This window comes from Panthera leo, chromosome B2 (assembly GCF_018350215.1).
Source record: "Panthera leo isolate Ple1 chromosome B2, P.leo_Ple1_pat1.1, whole genome shotgun sequence".
NCBI lineage: Eukaryota > Metazoa > Chordata > Mammalia > Carnivora > Felidae > Panthera > Panthera leo.
In genome coordinates, this window is record NC_056683.1 from 50,915,811 (window position 1) to 50,933,357 (window position 17,547).

General features: G+C 40.0%; 1 long non-coding RNA gene across 1 annotated transcript in view; it reads right to left on the reverse strand.

Annotated features, from left to right (window-relative positions):
* Positions 1 to 218: 218 nt before the first annotated feature.
* LOC122219048 overlaps positions 219 to 17,547 on the reverse strand; it is a 60,418-nt gene continuing 43,089 nt past the window's right edge. The window contains exons 3-4 of the long non-coding RNA XR_006202238.1: positions 3,022 to 3,126; positions 219 to 259 (exon numbers count right to left, since the gene is read on the reverse strand). This is a non-coding gene — a long non-coding RNA (uncharacterized LOC122219048). The remainder of the gene's footprint in view (positions 260 to 3,021; positions 3,127 to 17,547) is intronic.

Here is a 17,547-nt window from a genome sequence, read left to right on the forward strand (position 1 = left end):
AATGGGAGATTTTAACACAACTCTTTTGCTAAAAGTTATAAAAAGAATGAGCAAACCAAAAAAAAAAAAAAGTAAAAATGTGAGGATTTGAGCAACATGATTAACAAATTTGATGAAATTAATATATAGAGAAGAGTGAACCAACTGAATTCTAGAAAGGAAGTCTTAACAAACATAAAAAACTGAAATAATAGAACACTTGCCTAGTTCAGTCAGTAGAGTGTGCGACTCTTGATCTTGGAGTCAAAACTTTAAGCCCCTGTTGGATGTAGAGATCAGTTAAGTTAAATAAATAAATAAATAAATAAATAAATAAATAAATAAATAAATTAAAAAAAACTGAAATAAAGCAGAGTATGTTCTCTGACCACAATGTAATTAAGCTACTAATAACTAACAAAAATACCTATACAAACTCCCACAATTTTAGAAATTAATAATATATTACTAAACAATCTGATAGGTCAACCCAAAAATCACAATAGGAATTCAAATATATTTTTAATTGAACGTGTTAAAAATGCGATGTATCAAAACTTGTAGGGCTGCATCTGAAGCTGTGTTCCCAGAGAAATTTATACACTTAAATGTAGCCTTTAGAGAAGTAGAAAAACTGAAAATGAAAAATCTCAATATTTCAACAACGTAGAAAAAGAACAGCAAACTCAGATTAAGTAGAGAAGGTAAATAATAAAGAACAAAATAGAAAATAATAAAACAGAAAACAAATAATGAGGTTTATCTGATCCTTAAAAACAAAACAAAACAAAACAAAACAAAACAAAACAAAACCTATGAAATTGACAAACACCTGGCCAGTCTGACCAGGAAAAGCAGGGGAGGGAGGGTAGTGGAGGGGGGAGAGAGGAAGAGAGAGGGGAAAAAGGAATTGGCAGGGTAGGGAATGCAACTAAACAAGTTTAGAAATGAAAAAACAATCATTGAAAAGATCATTAAGGTGACCATGCAAATAATTTTATACTGATAATTTTGCAAATCTGGGTAAAGTTGACAAATTGAAAATCTCAATGTATCAAAATGAACACAGTAAGAATAGGAGGATTTGAATAATGTCACATCTATCAAAGGAAGTGAGCCTATAATTAAAATCTTCCCTACCTGAGATGTTTCACTAGTGCATTCCACTAAACATTGAAAAAAGTTATAACATCAATCTTACACAAACTTTTCCAGAGAATAGGAAAGAAATAGGAAAGAAATTTATGGGATTTACATAGCCTTTATACCCAAGCCTGACAATGACACACAAAGAAAGAAATTATAATCCATTCTCTCTCATGAACATGCATGCAAAATTTTTTTTAAAATAACAAGGAATCAAGCTTTGTAATAGGTAAAAAGAATAATACCTCATGAACAAATTGGATTTATTTGATATGTAAGATTGGTTTTAAAGTTAAAAATCAATGTAATTCATCACAGTAATGGATATAAAAAATCATATTATCATCTCAATAGATGCAGAAAAAGTTTTTTTATAAAATTCAATACCCATTTATAATAAAAATTCTTGCCTTCCCAAACATATCTGGAAAACCCACACTTAAGAGTTAAATATTGAGGGGTGTTTGGGTGGCTCATTTGGTTAAGCATCTGACTATTGATCTCAGCTCAGGTCTTGATCTCAGGGTCATGAGCTCAAGCCCTGTATTGGGCTCCATGCCCAGTGTGGAGCCAACTTAAAAAAAAAAAAAAAGAAAGAGTTTGGGGCACCTAGGTGGTTCAGTCCGTTAAGCCTCCGACTTCAGCTCAGGTCATGATCTTACAGTTCGTGGATTTAAGCCACATGTTGGGCTTTGTGCCAACAGCTCAGAGCCTGGAGCCTGCTTCAGATTCTGTCTGTCTGTCTGTCTGTCTCCCTCGGCCCCTCCCCCGCTCATGCTCTGTCTCTCAAAAATAAATAAACATTAAAAAAAAAACAGTTAAATATTGAAAAATTTTTTAAAAACCAAGAATGAGACAAGAATGGCTAGTTCATTATGCTGGAGGTCCTAGCCAGTGCAATTAGGTAAGGAAAAAGGAAATAAACCCTATTAGAATTGGAAAGGGAGACATAAATCTGTCATTATTTATACATAATTTCATATGTAGAAGAATCTAAAGTATCTACAGATACACTGTTGAATTAAGAGGAGAATTAAAGAAGGTCACTGGGTACACAGTCAATAAAACAAAATCATGTATTTAGTTTCTATACACAGTTAAATTTCTATAAGCTAGCAATAAACAATTAGAAAATCGAGTGTTAAACATAGTGCCATTTACCAATAGTATACACAAGCCATGTGTCTAAGAACCAATCTAAAAACATGTGCAAGATCTCTACACAGAAAACTATAAAACGTTGTTGGGGGAAATTGAAGATCTAACTAAAGGAGAGATATAGCAGGTTCACAAAGTAGAGTAATAGTATAGAAATGTTGTTTTCTTACCACTCCAAAACGTAGTGGCTTAAACCAGCCACAATTCTGTCATTGCTCATAATTCTACGGATTGACTGGGACTCAGTGGGCGGTTGTGGTGGTGTCACTTGGGGTGTCTCATGGAGCTGCGATTAAACATCAGCTGGAATTACAACAGCCAGGATGGCTTCACTCACTGACACCTTGTGGGGGGAAGGCTGGGAGGTTGGGCTCAGCTGAGACAACTGGGCTCCTCTCTTTGTTTCCATGGATCTAGGCCTCTTCCCTGTCCACATGACCTTTCCATATGATCCCTCCATCAGGGTATCTGAATGTCTTCTATGACAACTCAGAGATCTCCAAAATGCAAAAGTGAAAGCTACCTGGCCTTGTTGAGCCTTATGCCCAGAACCGGCATGATGTTGTTTCTGCCATATTCTAATAGTTAAAGCAAGTCACAAAGTTAACCCAGATGTCATGTGGGAGGGGATTAATTACATAAGAACAAGAATACTGGGTGTCATGTTTAAGACGAGATATTACAGTGTACTTTCTGGTCTTTAAGGATTCACATCCCGCACAGATAAAATATACTTACATTCACCTCTCTCTGGACTCCCAAAGCTCATCCCATATGGCATCTTGTAATCTAAGTCACGTCCAAATTCAGATGGGGCTCATGAGATGTTTTCCTGCAGATACACTGAGGTAGTGCAGACCGTGAATTAAAAAGACAAGTTATCTCTATCCCCCTTCTCCTGAATACACACAGACACATACACTCAATATACCTTCATAAGCTAGGGATACGATGACCAAAATAAATGCTTGCATTCAAAACAGGGGAGTGAAGGGGCGACTGGGTGGCTCAGTCGGTTGGGCGTCCGACTTTGGCTCAGGCCACGATCTCGCGGTCCGTGAGTTCGAGCCCCGCGTCAGGCTCTGGGCTGATGGCTCAGAGCCTGGAGCCTGCTTCCGATTCTGTGTCTCCCTCTCTCTCTGCCCCTCCCCCGTTCATGCTCTGTCTCTCTCTGTCTCAAAAATAAATAAACGTTAAAAAAATTAAAAACAAACAAACAAAAAAAACCAGGGGAGTGAAAAGGAGGTGCAAAGCGGTCATTGATACATAGCAATTCCCAAATCCACTGGGCATATGTTGCTAGTCCTGCTTCTTGGAATAGATCTCCGTTGCTCTTCACCCTAGCCTCTGGAGAGCCCTCTATCCTGCTTTTTCCACTGGATGTTTGTAGCTGAGAAGCCTTAACCTACTTCCTCCCCATAGAAGTTTGAGGACTTAGAGGCCTCTTTTCATTTGGAAATGTCTCTGCCCAGGCCAACACAGTTCTTTAAGAACTTTTTTGGGTTTCTGATGAATCAAGTGATAAATTGACTCCAAGTGATAAGATGACTCTCATAGATAAAAGACTCTCTTACTCTTCTGCTTCACTTATCCATTGCTCTTGAACACACTCCCCAAACAAAGTGGCTTAAAATAACAGCAATGTGTTATTTCTTATGATTTGGTGGGTTGTCTGGAAAATGCTGATAAACTGGACTCTATTAAAGTTATAAAGAACCTCTAAAAACAATAACAGAACAGACAACCTTGAGGGGAAAAGTACATGTGTAAGGGGTGATGTAAACAGGCACTTCAGAAAATAGGATATCTAAATGGCCAATAAATATATGAATGCTCAACTTCATTAGTCATTAGAGAAATTAAAATTAAAACCACAACAATACTCAAAATGATAGCTAAAATAAAAGAGCTGATTACAAGCAAAATTGTTGGGGGAGTATAAATACACACAACTACTTTGAAAAACTGTCATTATCTGTTAAACATATCACATACCTTATGACCCAGCAATTTCATTTTTAGGTATATGTCCACCAGAAACATATACACACATGTGCACCAAAAGACATGTGCATGCATGTTCATAGAAACATTTTTTTTAAAGTAGACTCCATGCCTAATGTGGGGCTTGAACTCACAACCCTGAGATCATGAGTCAGGTGCTTTACTGACTGAGCCACCCAGGTGCCCCAGAAGCATTATTTTTAATGTCTCAAAATAGGAACAACTCTAATATCCACCAACAATTTGAAAAACAAATCAATACATGCAATGTTGACATAAATTAAATACTATAAAGCAAGGAAAACAAATGAGCTGCTCAATACAGCATGGGATAAATCTCACAAATACAATGAACGGTAAACTAAAGAAACCAGACAGAGAAAGTACATGTGATGTGCTTTCATTTGTATAAAGTACTAGTTAGTGGAGAGAGGGACTCATAACTTTCCATTTGTTGGCCAGGTGATGGTTACACCAGTTGTTCTTTTTGTAATAATTCACTGAGCTATGCACCTTGGGCAAAAGTTTATTGTAAAAAGGAGGGAATGTGTGAACACTTTAATTTAATAGAGCATACAAATGAAAATAATCCATTCTCCCTGGGAGAGCCTTCATAGTTGAGTTATGAATGAGGAGGAAATGTGCACCAGGCCAACTGGGGGAAGAAAGTATTCTGGGAATAGGCATTCTTTAAGCCAAGTGACTAAAGTGTGAAACAATTGGCCATAAACTGGGGCTCTGCAAGAAATGTCATCTCACAGGCTAGGAGGAAGGGAAGGTGAGAGAGATGGAAGAAACAGGAAAGATCCAGGCCAAGTAATTCAGATTTTATAATGCTGTAGGAAGGTACCGAGAGGTTTTAAGTATGGAAGCATAGGTTCTGGTTTGCATTTAAAAAAAAAAAAAAATCAGGCTGAGTACAGGGTGATTGGAAGGGAATGCCTGATAAAGTGTGCCCACCTCCATACCTTCTCCCCAGTTATTTCGCCCGTACCAAAGGTAGAGTGAGTGAGAGGTCAGATCACAGCTCCAGAAAATAACAAAGCTCACAGGTGAATTCAGTCTTGCTCTGTGTTTTCAGCCTCATTAGGACCAGAAAGTCACTGGCTATCAGAACTGGATGACAGGTACAGAATTCTCAGTGATAATTAGTCCACTGAAATGTCTTAGTGCTGATGACTGAATCATCGTCCAAAGTCTAAAATACCAGGAAAGACACTGAAGTACCTGTGTATGCGTTCATTTGCTACAACTAGCTTTTCCTGTCCTTCATCAAGCCAAAACTAGCTATTCTAGGCTTTTCTTAGTCAAAACCAGTTATACCTGTTATAATACTTTACCTCCCACAGTTAGCTTGTTACAGACATATTTTCACAAATGCAAACTGAGAAAATCTACCTTGTCAGAGTCACACAAATGGGAACCTAACAAACATATAGATGTCCAACCTAACTATTAATCAGATAAGTGCTATAATTAAGATGAAATATCATTTCACAGGTACCGTGTTGGCAAAGATTTTGAAGTCTGACAACGCAACTGGGAAAAAAGAGAACCTTCATATACCGCAGAAGAGAATGGAAATTGGTTTGACTGTTCCGGAGTGCAATTTGTTAACACCTTATAGAGCTAAAAATGCACCAGTGCATCAAACCAGACATGCCACTTCTAGGTAGAAACTGTCTCGAGATCCTCAAATTCTCTGAATAAAAAACCAAGTGTTAACATTCCAACATGTTGAGGATCAATATTTTTGTAAAATACAGTAAAAACATAAAACAAATAAAACATAAACATAGACAAAATAGGAGCACCTGGGTGGCTCAGTTGGTTAAACGTTCGACTTTGGCTCAGGTCATGATCTCGTGGTTTGTGAGTTCGAGCCCCGCATTGGGCTCTATGCTGACAGCTCAGAGTCTGCAGCCTGCTTCAGATTCTGTGTCTCCCTCTCTCTCTGCCCCTCCCCTGCTCACACTTTGTCTCTATCCAGCCCCCCTCTCAAAAAATGAATAAAAATTAAGGAAAATTTTTAAAAATACAAAATACAAGCCTGCATATGATACTTTTTTTTTTTTCTTGTCAGTTCAGCAGACATCAAAGTACCCAGGTAATTTGCTTTTCAAGTTTCTGAAAGCTTATTCTCAATTTCGGTACTTTGTAGTCATTATCTGGTAATAGTCTTCAGTCCACACTTTGAGGAGCCCAGACAATGCTAATGCTAGCCCGTAGGAACAAGGACATGCATCGAGAGGATGTTCATTGCAGTACTGTTTTAAATATAAAAAAGTTTAAGTTCACTACCATAGTGGAAAATAAACATTATAGTCAAACAGTGAAACACAATACAGCAATTAAAATGAATAGATCTAGGGGCACCTGGGTGGCTCAGTTGGTTAAGTGTCCAACTTTGGCTTAGGTCATGATCTTACCGTTTGTGAGTTCCAGCCCTGTGTCAGGCTCTGTGCTGACAGCTCGGAGCCTGGAGCCTGCTTTGGATTCTGTGTCTCCCTCTCTCTTTGCCCCTCCCCCGCCCATGCTCTGTCTCTCTCTCTCTCTCTCTCTCTTTCTCAAAAATAAATAAACATTAAAAATTGAAAAAATGAATAGTTCTATAGATATTAACATGGATAAATCTTGAAACTAAAAGATTGAGTGAAAAAAAATTGTTGATGGAATCTTTCTTGCATGGCATCATTTGAAAGTTTCAAAAATACTCAAAACAACATCATATGAAAGTGTTACAGATATAAATGCATTTACAATTAAGGAATGCGAGATTACATACCAGCTTCAGGGTAGTAATTTTCCTTTGGGAAGTGTGAGAAGGAATATGAGGTAAGGAACCTGATTTTATCTGTAATGTTGTATTTCTTTAAAAAAATTGAAACAGATACTATATAATGTAAATATTTGTTAAATTCGGGTATTGGGTACATAGGTGCCATGTTATTTCCTTTTAAAACATGTTTGAATTATTTCATAAGTTTTCACTTAAAAAGGCAATGAAAAAAGTTCAAAGAAATTCAGTACATGTTTGAAAAACAAACAGTTTTAAAGTGTCACAGTTTATTTGGCCAGAATATATGTAGCTTTAGAGAAATAGACTTTATCGTATTAAAACTTTAATCAGTTTCGGTTCACAACAAAATTGAAGGGATGGTACAGAGATTTTCCCTTGTACCCCCTACCCCCACACAGAGAAAACTCCCCCACCAGAGAGGTACATTTGTTAAAACTGATAAATCCACACTGACACATCATAATCACCCAAAGTCCATAGTTCACTCTTGCTGTTGTATATTTTGTGGATTTGGACACATGAATTAATCGTGTACTTTTCATTTCAAAGTTCTCTCTTAAAACTGGAATAGTCCATACACTCATGAATAAATGAATGAATGAAAAAAGCTGCCCTGCTCTGAACACAAAATCTGTGTTCCAGTCTCATCTCTTCCTATAATAACCTGTGTGGATATCAACAAGTCTCAAATCACAGTGGGAAACTTAGAGGTCACCTACTCCACCCTCCTCATTATAAAAGAAACTTGCTTAGAAAGGCAGTGAATTGACCAACGCCACACACTGATTGTTGCTGAAACCAAGATGAGGGTTGGACATTTGAACATTTTCTTCATTAGAAAAGTCAAAGTCATTTAGAAACAAAAGTACAGCATTATAACTGCTCCTTGTGTCTCTAAGTGTCAATTTCAGACACTTAAATCCAATAGCCCACACTGTTTCTTCTTCAAAACTCAGTTGAGGGATCCCTGGCCCATAAGAAGCCGGGAAAGAATGCTGGCTTTGGAGTCAGGCAGATCTCAGTATGATTTCCAGCCTTGCTCTGTGCTGAGGGCCATATGACCTTGAGTCCACGTTTACTCATCTTCAAGTATGGGAAAAAACAAACTACAAGTCATATAAGGAGTCCCTGGCACATGATGGACACAATGAGTGTCTAATGAATGCTCTTTTCTTTCATGATCCTTAACTGCTAAGGCACAGAGCATAAAATGACTCCATGCCTGCCTGGAAGTGATGAGATGGACATGTGACAAACAACTGCAATAGAGTGAGGCAAGGGCCAACCTAGATACATTCAGAGTACTCTGAGATAATCGAACAAGCAGCAAGTCACTATTTTGCTATACTACATTGCCACTTAATGTGTCTGAGTTACAATTTATTCACTTATAAAATGGTTCTAGGGGCGCCTGGGTGGCTCAGTTGGTTGAGCAACCGACTTCGGCTCAGGTCATGATCTCACGGTTTGTGAGTTCGAGCCCCGTGTCGAGCTCTGTGCTGACAGCTTAGAGCCTGGAGCCTGCTTCAGATTCTGTGTCTCCCTCTCTCTCTCTGCCCCTCCCCCATTCATGCTCTGTCTCTTTCTGTCTCAGAAATAAATAAACATTAAAAAAAATTTATGAAATGGTTCTCTGCTTACTATTCTGCTGATTCAAAAGTGAGCGCAGAAAAAAATGAAAGTGCTGGTATGTCATCAAGCATAATGCCAATGCATTGTTTGTCACCCCCACTCCCTGACACAAGTGGGAGGCAGAATAATGGCCTTTCAAACATGTCCACATGCCTAGGTTGCATGGCAAGGAGGAATTAATGTTGTAGGTGGGATTAAGTTTGCTAACTAGCTACTCCTAAAATAAGGAAATCATCCTGGATTAACAGGGTGGGCCCAATATAATCACAAGGTCTTTTAAAGGTGGAAGAGGGATGCAGAAGCTCAGAGGTAGTTTTGAAGATGCTCCACTGCTGGCTTTGAAGATGGAGGAAGGAAATACAGAGCAAAGGAATGCTGTTGGCCTCTGGCAGCTGGCAAAGGCAAGGAAACAGATTCTCTCCCAGAGTTTCCAGGAGGAATGGAGCCATGCCAACAGCCCGACTTTAGCCCACAAGACCCATTTCAGAACTGTGAAATAATAAATTTCTGCTGTTTTTAGGCCATTACATTTGTGATAATTTGTTTACAGCGGCAGTAGGAAACCAGCACAAACCACAAACTCAATACTCGAAAGACAACAGCATAAAGAATGGGTTGGTGCAAAAGGCAGCACAGACTGTGAGTCCTGGTTTCCTTCTTTTAGATTTCAAGGTCATCAAACCAGACACTGGGTTAAAAACCAGAGACACTGCCCTTTCACGGTCAATCTGGACCTAGAATCAGCAGGATGGGGTCTTTCATTGAATATCCTCTAGATCTACTTAGCTCTGACAGGCATAGGCTGGGCTCATCTCTACTCACTACTGGCCCCAGTATATTCCATGATGGACATCGAACATGGATCCCCCAGAAAAGCCCCAACTCCTACGTGTCAGAACATTTCTCTCGGGCCAAATACTGCACACGAATGTTCCTTTATTTCTCCTGATTCTTATTCCAGATATTTAGGTCCACCAGATAAAACTGGTAATCCTCTCTCAGAATGTAGATCAAAGGTCTCTCTCCTACAGTAAGTTCGCTTTTTGGTCCCAGCTCTTCACTTCCCTGTAGCAGTATCCATATCCATGTAATGGAACGGTTGAGTATACTTCCCTACTCCTTGACTTTGGGCTTGGCCAGATTACTTGCTTTGGCCAATGGAATTTTGGTGACTGCGGCAAGAGCAGAGAATGAAATGATTTCTGCAGTCAAGCTCTCTTGCTTTTTAGTGACTCACTATGAGACCATCTGGTCTGAGGAGGAGGATGAGAACCATGGAGAGCAGATCTGAACCCAACCTGCAGCTTAGAGAGTGCAGCCCAAAGCCTGGAGTCAAGCACAGCCCAGGGAATTGGCTCTCATCTTGCAGACCATAAGCCTCAGAAGCATTCAGTCATCACATCTTTGAGCAGTTTGTTGCAAAGCATTATTGTGGCAATTGCTGATGGATAATACCTCCTACACGAAAGCTTTTATAGTAACTCTTCCTCAGTAGAAGTGACCAACAGTATCCTCTTTTGTGCCCATTGTACTGTTACAGATTTATATACCTGCCTCCCCAAATGAACTGAAGTTTCTCAAGGGCAGGTACAGAATATCATTTGACTTTGTATCTATGATCCCTAGCATGATGGCCAAAATATAAGGGGCCCCTATGCTTTTTTTTTAATGAAAAGCTACAATTAAACCAATAAACAAATGAATGAATGTAAGGAAGACACTATTCCAAGTCTGAGACCTTGAAGTAGGGGCAGTGCAGGAGAGGAGGAAATCATGGGTTTCTGGGCTGCTGGAAGTGTCTTCAAATACATAAGGAGCCAAGCTTGGTGAGTAGATGGAATAAATCATATTTTTAAAACACAGATGTTCTGTTTTTCAGGTATCTATGCATGCTATTGTGATGAATGAAACACATTTATCTCTAAGTAATAAGAAGTGTGTAGTTACTTGTATTATGTATTTTCGCACATAATGTATAAAAAAACCTCTCATTTCGTATGAGGAATGAAAAGTTTTGACATTACTACAAAATGGGGCAACAACTATTCTAGACTATTCCCTCTAAAGAAGGGAACTCAGCACCGTGCTGGGTCTCCCTTGCTTGTTGACTGGTAGACCATGTAGCAGGGACTTGGCATGTCTGTCTGGCTTAGTCTTTCCTGAGTGTCTGGGTCACTGCACATTTACATCACAAGGGCAAGGCTACTGTCAGACTTAAAGATACCTCAAAGAAAATTATAAGCTTTCACTCTTTCTCTACCCTTCCTATCACAAAAGCTGTCACATCACTGCATTTTCCAGCTCAGTCTTTGGGTGTAATTATAGTCATTGCCATGAGCATTCTTCCAAAAGAGAGGCTTATTTAATAGGGGGGAGCTCACATGCACAAAAGGAAAGACTGCCAGAACAGGAGTAATGATTGAACACTGAGAGTTCCAAACATAAAAACTATACACTGAAGGTGGCAGGGAACTGACTTAACTGTGTGCCTTCCTGTCCTGAATATTTATAGCAGCAAAGAGGTTTCTGTGCAGAAGCCCTTTCTCCTTAAGTGGGTTTATTTCCTTTATTCTAATTCATTTAAAGGATGCCATCTCTAATCTGTGGATGGAATAGTAGATAGAAATATTTAAGGGTTTGAAGGCATGCTATGGCGACTGAGAATGGAGGTTGGGGAGAGGGAAGCAAATAGATCAATGGTGATTTCACTTAGAATTTTTTTATCTATTCACAGGTGACTCTTCTTTATTTTTTCAAAAATTTTTTTTAACATTTATTTATTTTTGAGAAAGAGAGAGAGAGAGTGCAAGCAGGGGAAGGGAAGAGAGACGGAGACACAGAATCCAAAGCAAGCTCCAGGCTCCAAGCTGTCAGCACAGAACCTGACGCGGAGCTCGAACCCACGGACCCTGAGATCATGACCTGAGCCGAAGTCGGACGCCCAACCAACTGAGGCATCCAGGCACCCCTCAAGTTCTTGACTTAAGCCAGGACACAGGCATAGTTCTCTGGGGCTGACAGAGCTAATAGGAAACTCTGGGGAGGATGTTAGGTAAAAAAACATTTATTGATGAACACATGAATGAGTGAGTGAATAAACGAACAAATGCTTCAGACTAACCGTTTGCTCTCCTGCCCCCTCAATCACCCTTCCCTGAGCACCCTACCCTCCTGTGGCAATAAAGTACTTTCTATTTCCCAAACATCATGCTTCCTCATGCTGTAAACTCTGGCTCCCTTATCTCCCCATGCAGACCACCATAGCCTGGTAGCTTCCTCCTCAACCTTCAAGTCACAACTCAAGCTCCGTGCTCTGATAGTACTTTATACAAATATAATGGTACAAAATGTATTATAGTGCAATTCTCCCAGCTTCAGTGCAGGAACCATGCATTTTAATCACCGCAGCTAGTCATCTGCCTTAACGCCTGGTGCATCGCAGGTATTCAGTAAGTGATCACCGAATGACCTATCTGACTCTTCCAGTGCCTTCCAAATCAGACTATAAATTACTTCAGTGCAGGATGATCTCTTCTACAATTCTTTCCTTATACATCTTCCTTCCCCAGCATATATCAGTCCCTCACCCTGTCCCAGAATTGACCAAGCAGCAAAAGGAATAAGACATAGTTGTGGGTTTTGGGAAGGAGGAAAGAGGAAAAAAATCACTGGATGAATTTTAGCTGGAGGTGACATCACCAGATTTGCCTGTGGGAAAGAAACGTTATAGTTTATAGACAGTAGCATTTTGAAGTAGACAAGAAGGTCATAGTGATAGTACAGAGGAAAGATGATTACAGGTTAATGCAGATTTTAACTAGGATCAGGGCAGTGGGAATACAGAGCTGGGGATATAGATCATGTGTCTCAGAGACAGCATTTATAGGATTTGGTGGCTGACTAAAAATGATGCAAAAGATGGAAAGAGTCTAGGATGACTGGAAGGTAGTTACCTTGGGTGAACTGTGTGCCCTTCAGTAGGTGGGGGTACAGGGGGAGTAGGTCCACCAGAAGAAGGGAGAAGGGCCCTGAGTTAAGTGTCTCTTTTAGTGCAAATGAAAACCCCACGGATCCTCCAGAAGATAAATACCCACCAGCCGTCAGTTGTTCCGGAGGAGAGCAGTCTGGGCTAAAGATACAGATTTCAGAGTCATTAGCGAACAAGTGGAAGTTGAAGGTTAGGTAATGACTTATTTTGCCCAAGGATATTGTATACAGAAGAGGTTTTAGGGATCTGGGGTGGGAAATTATATGGTTATATAGAAAATGTTGGGGAGTTGACTTAAACTACCTGCCTTCCATTGCTAAATATGTGCAGAAGCAGTTTTAAAGAAGTGAGTATTGATAGTGTAACACCTTTCCTCCGGGGCTGGCTGTGTGTAATTTGAAAAGCTCCCTACGTATGTCTGATATAATCTCCCATCTCGTGAGCCACTGTGGAACATACTTCCACAACACTCGATATACCTATCTACGTGTCTGACTTTCCTACTAGATTCTGCGCTGTTTGAGAGCAGGAATTTTATCTTGCTCAAATCTATATCCCCAGCACTTAGCACAGTATCTGGCACACGGGTATCCAAATGCTGTAGGAGTCAGATGATCTTGTTGATTATTATTGATTTCATGGGTATGGCTTGTCACTGACATCTTAAATGTGAGAAAAGGAGGCCTCACAAGATTGAATAACTTCGTCATGTCATGCCGCTAAGAAGTGGTTCAGCAAATATCTTGCCCCAGTGGCAATCCAGTGCTCTCTCACCATGGCCCGTTGCCTCTGCTCACTTAGATCCACTGCCATCACCAGGCAGGGTGGGAAGATAACTTAGCAACTGGCTGTAGCGTTTCTGAACACCTTGCTAAATTAAATTCAAAGTACCCTCTAAAGTTTGCTCAGCTTGCCTTCCCACTCTCGGCTAGCAGACGTCTTGAAATATCAGGTGAGAAGAATAAATATTAAGATAGGAGCCATATCAGAGTGGACTCACTGTACAGAAATACTCAGGCTGGCTGGAGAAATAGAAGGAATGACTAAGTGAAGGAGAAGTGTGTGTCATAATTCTAGATAAGCCTCACCCCTTTTATCTGATCAAATAAGGAGTTTGTTTTCACATGTTTCTTATGTGAATAATCCAATTTTTCAAGCAGGAAATTAAAAGCTTTGCTGCTCTTTAGATCTGTCTTTAACCAAAAAAATTGACATGTGGTTTCTGTATTTAATATATGGAATATATGCTAAAGAAAAAAAAAAGAAAAATGCTAGAGGGGATTTTTATGAGAGGAAATTTTATGATGGAAAAATGTAGAGGAGCAGTACGGAAACCCAGCTCATCCATGGTTTGGGAACAAACAGCCCTTGACTTATAAACACCTACTACCGATGAGGTAACATGGACTCTCAGCTGGCCAGAACTCCTCCGGGAAAGCTGTCATGGAGAATGTGGCAGCTTTCTGAGAGCCTAGGCATCCAAGGGTGGTAAAAGGAAGACCCTGAAAAATTAACAAAGCTTGGAGGAGCTGTCTCAATGGGTATACTCTCAAGGGGCAGGGATGCTGCTTAGATTTCTCTTTGTGAAATGAGCCTCAATGAGGAAGAACTACGAATGTTAGGAGGGTGGAGGCCACAACCAGTCATGTAACTGGATGGGGGTTAGTATAATCTGTTTGCTTTGGAACAAATAGCAGTAGCTCCAGAAGCGAGGGGAGCTGGGTTGGGGGAGCTGGCCAACACTGCCCACTCCTCTGAGTCAGGCAACGTGGATGGGCTTCACTCTACCTAAGGATCCAAAGGACAGAGGAAATAAGAGGCAGGAGACAGGTACAAGAAGAAAGTAGAGTGCCAAAGACCAGATTTGCCCAAGTAGAAACTTGGCCATGGGATGACCACGTACTAGGAAAGGGGAAGGGATTCTCTTTCTCTTTTACTACAGACCTGGAAGCCTTCCCGGAGCTTTCTTGGCTTAAAGTCTCCTTTCCTTTCTCTGTGATTCAAGGTCCTTTGTTCATCCTTTGCTTATAATGGATGTTTTTGTAGTTATCTGAATTGACCCCTTGAGTTAAGCTCATGAGAGGGAAATAACACTTAACAGTAATCAAATGTACTGGCTACTTTAAAATTGTTATTTCATTTCAGTCTTATGCCAATCCTGTAAAGAGAGAACTATTATTATCCTCAGGAAACCAAGCCTCAGAAAGTTAAATATTTTATTCATATTCACCAAGAAGTAAGGGGCAGGGCAGAAATTCAAATCTGAACCCGAAATCTTCCTTCCAGAGATTTGCTTGTCTCCCATGAGGCCCCAAATCAGTTCTTGCATGCCATTTTCCTCTCAGAGTACCTAGCATGGCAACTTGCACATGCTAAGTACTCAATACAAGTTTATTGAATTGATTTTGAGTTTGTCAGTTTTTTTTTGGGGGGGGGGTCCATTTTTATTGAATTGACTTCAGGGTATTATTATTACATGAGAATGTATGTTAGTAGAGACGTCCCAGACATAAATCTTGTCTACCTTCTCGGAGTCTCTCAAGTGCCTCACCCACCTACAGTCCACTCTACTCTAGATTTGGACGGGAGGCCACATTTCAGGACATTGGTCTGGCTTCCTGGGAGCTTCTGAAAGGCCAGATGACAACACTGAAATATGGGGGGATCAGGTCCCAGTGGGATAAAGTTCAATGAAAGGTAAGTGGGAGAGAAGGGAGCCAGATGGATAAACCGTGTCCTTTCTTTTCTCGTAACCTTTGTGGAGAAAGTCCTACTGAATGGTGAAAGTGTTATGCTTTCTGAGCTATCTGGCAAGTACTGGTTGGCAGGGTAACTCATTGCCTCATAAGGCCTTGCATTTTTTCTTATGGCACTTTCGTTCTTCTTCACCTGCACTGCCCTGGGCTGGCACTTCCCAAGTAAAACGTCACCGCTGAGGCTAAGGAATAGACATGTGCTAGGTCATAACATAAATAATCCAACAGGGGGCACCTGGCTGGCTCAGTCCGAAGATCATGCTACTCTTGATCTCAGGGTCAAGAGTTCCTGCTCCCCATTGCACATAGAACTTATTTAAACAAAGAAAAGAAAAGAAAAGAAAAGAAAAGAAAAGAAAAGAAAAGAAAAGAAAAGAAAAGAGGAAAGGAAAGGAAAGGAAAGGAAAGGATCCAGGGAAACTGTAACAAACATATATGCACCTAGCAACAGAGACATAAAATAGATTTATAAAGAAAAACTGATGAGATTGGCAAACTCTTAAGTCATACTGGGAGATTTACTATACTCCCCTCAGAAGCTGGTAGATTTCAATACTTCTCACTTTGAAGTTGAGACAAAGAGAAAAGAAATTAAGTGTACCAGATCCAAATGAGAAAAATGATGCAAAATATCTTTGAAAACCCAACTGGAACGTGGAATCCTACTGAATAATCATAACATAGCTTCTATGGAAATATAGGTTTGGGGTTTCAGAAAAATGTCATAGTTTAGGATATAACAAATTTCTAAGTCAAGGAGAACCCAGTTCTCAAAGTCAGGGTACAGTGCTATGGCACCTAGATTCCCACGTGCAGATACTACTGGCCCCAGGCTCCTGGGTCACTGTACATGGAAGATCACCCTTCCATCTGGTCAGAGCCCATGCTGAGCTGTTAGAAGGTGGGCTTTTGAGGATTTTTTTGGTCTCTGCCCCCAGCCTCCCAATCTTTTAACTCTTTCCATGTGATGAAAAACTGCATACCAAGCAAAGTTAGCCCAGAAACTGGAGAACTGTGAGAAAGTTGTTTTGATGCTAATGCTTCTACTGAGTTTTGCATTTGAAATTCTTGGTGGTCTTTTACAGTAAATACACATAAAATTTTACCCTCTCATAGTTTCTCATGTACCATATATTCAGGTTACTATTAATTTGAATTCCTGCCTCCCTAAACAATCTGCAGTTTTCTAATGACACATTGGATTAATTTAAAAAACACTTGCCATTTTTTTCTTCATTATAAAAGCAACACTTATTCGTTGTAGAAGACTTGGTAAATACAGAAAAGCAGAAAGAAGAAAATAAAATTCACTCATTATCCTACCACTCAGTGGTTTCACATTTTATCTTAACCCCATCACAACTTTTTGAAACTGACTGACTAGATTTTCCTGAAGTTCTCAGGCTGGCTTTTCCTTCCCACCTCTGTCCTTTCTTTCTGTTCTCCTTCTGGCCTCTCTCCCGCCCCATTTCCTTTACACCTGCTGTTCATCACTAAATAACAATCGCCTTCCCAAATTACTATTTCAAATTTCGTTATATTTTATTAACTCAGAAAATTTAGGTGTAAGAGATCCATAGGTGAAGACATGAATTTGTCCATCAGATTTGATGTAAAAGGTAACTACTAGCACAAGTCACGGGAGGGATGGATTGGGCGAGACACGAGAAAGAATCAGTACCTGGAGCTACCCCAAAAGCTCACTTTCTCCCAGTTCTACCGAGTCACCAGTCTGGATGAGCAAAAGCTATTTACTGTGCTCTAATAATAATGATACATAGGCACATAGCACTCACTATGTGCCAAGCCCTTTTAGAAGCACTTTGTATATGTTAACTTATTTAGTTTTTATACTAGTTTTGTGTCAGAAGTACTAGTGATATCATCCCATTTTGCGGAGAAGGACACTGGGACATGAAAAAATTAAGTCACTTGCTCAATGTTCCAAAGCTACTAAGAAACAGAGATTGGATTTGAACCCTGCCCACCTGTTTCCAGACTCGGTCTTTCAAACCACTGTGCTACCCTGCATCCAAAGTCCCTTCATATTCTGTAAGTGGTGATTTCCACAGCATGGGATGTGA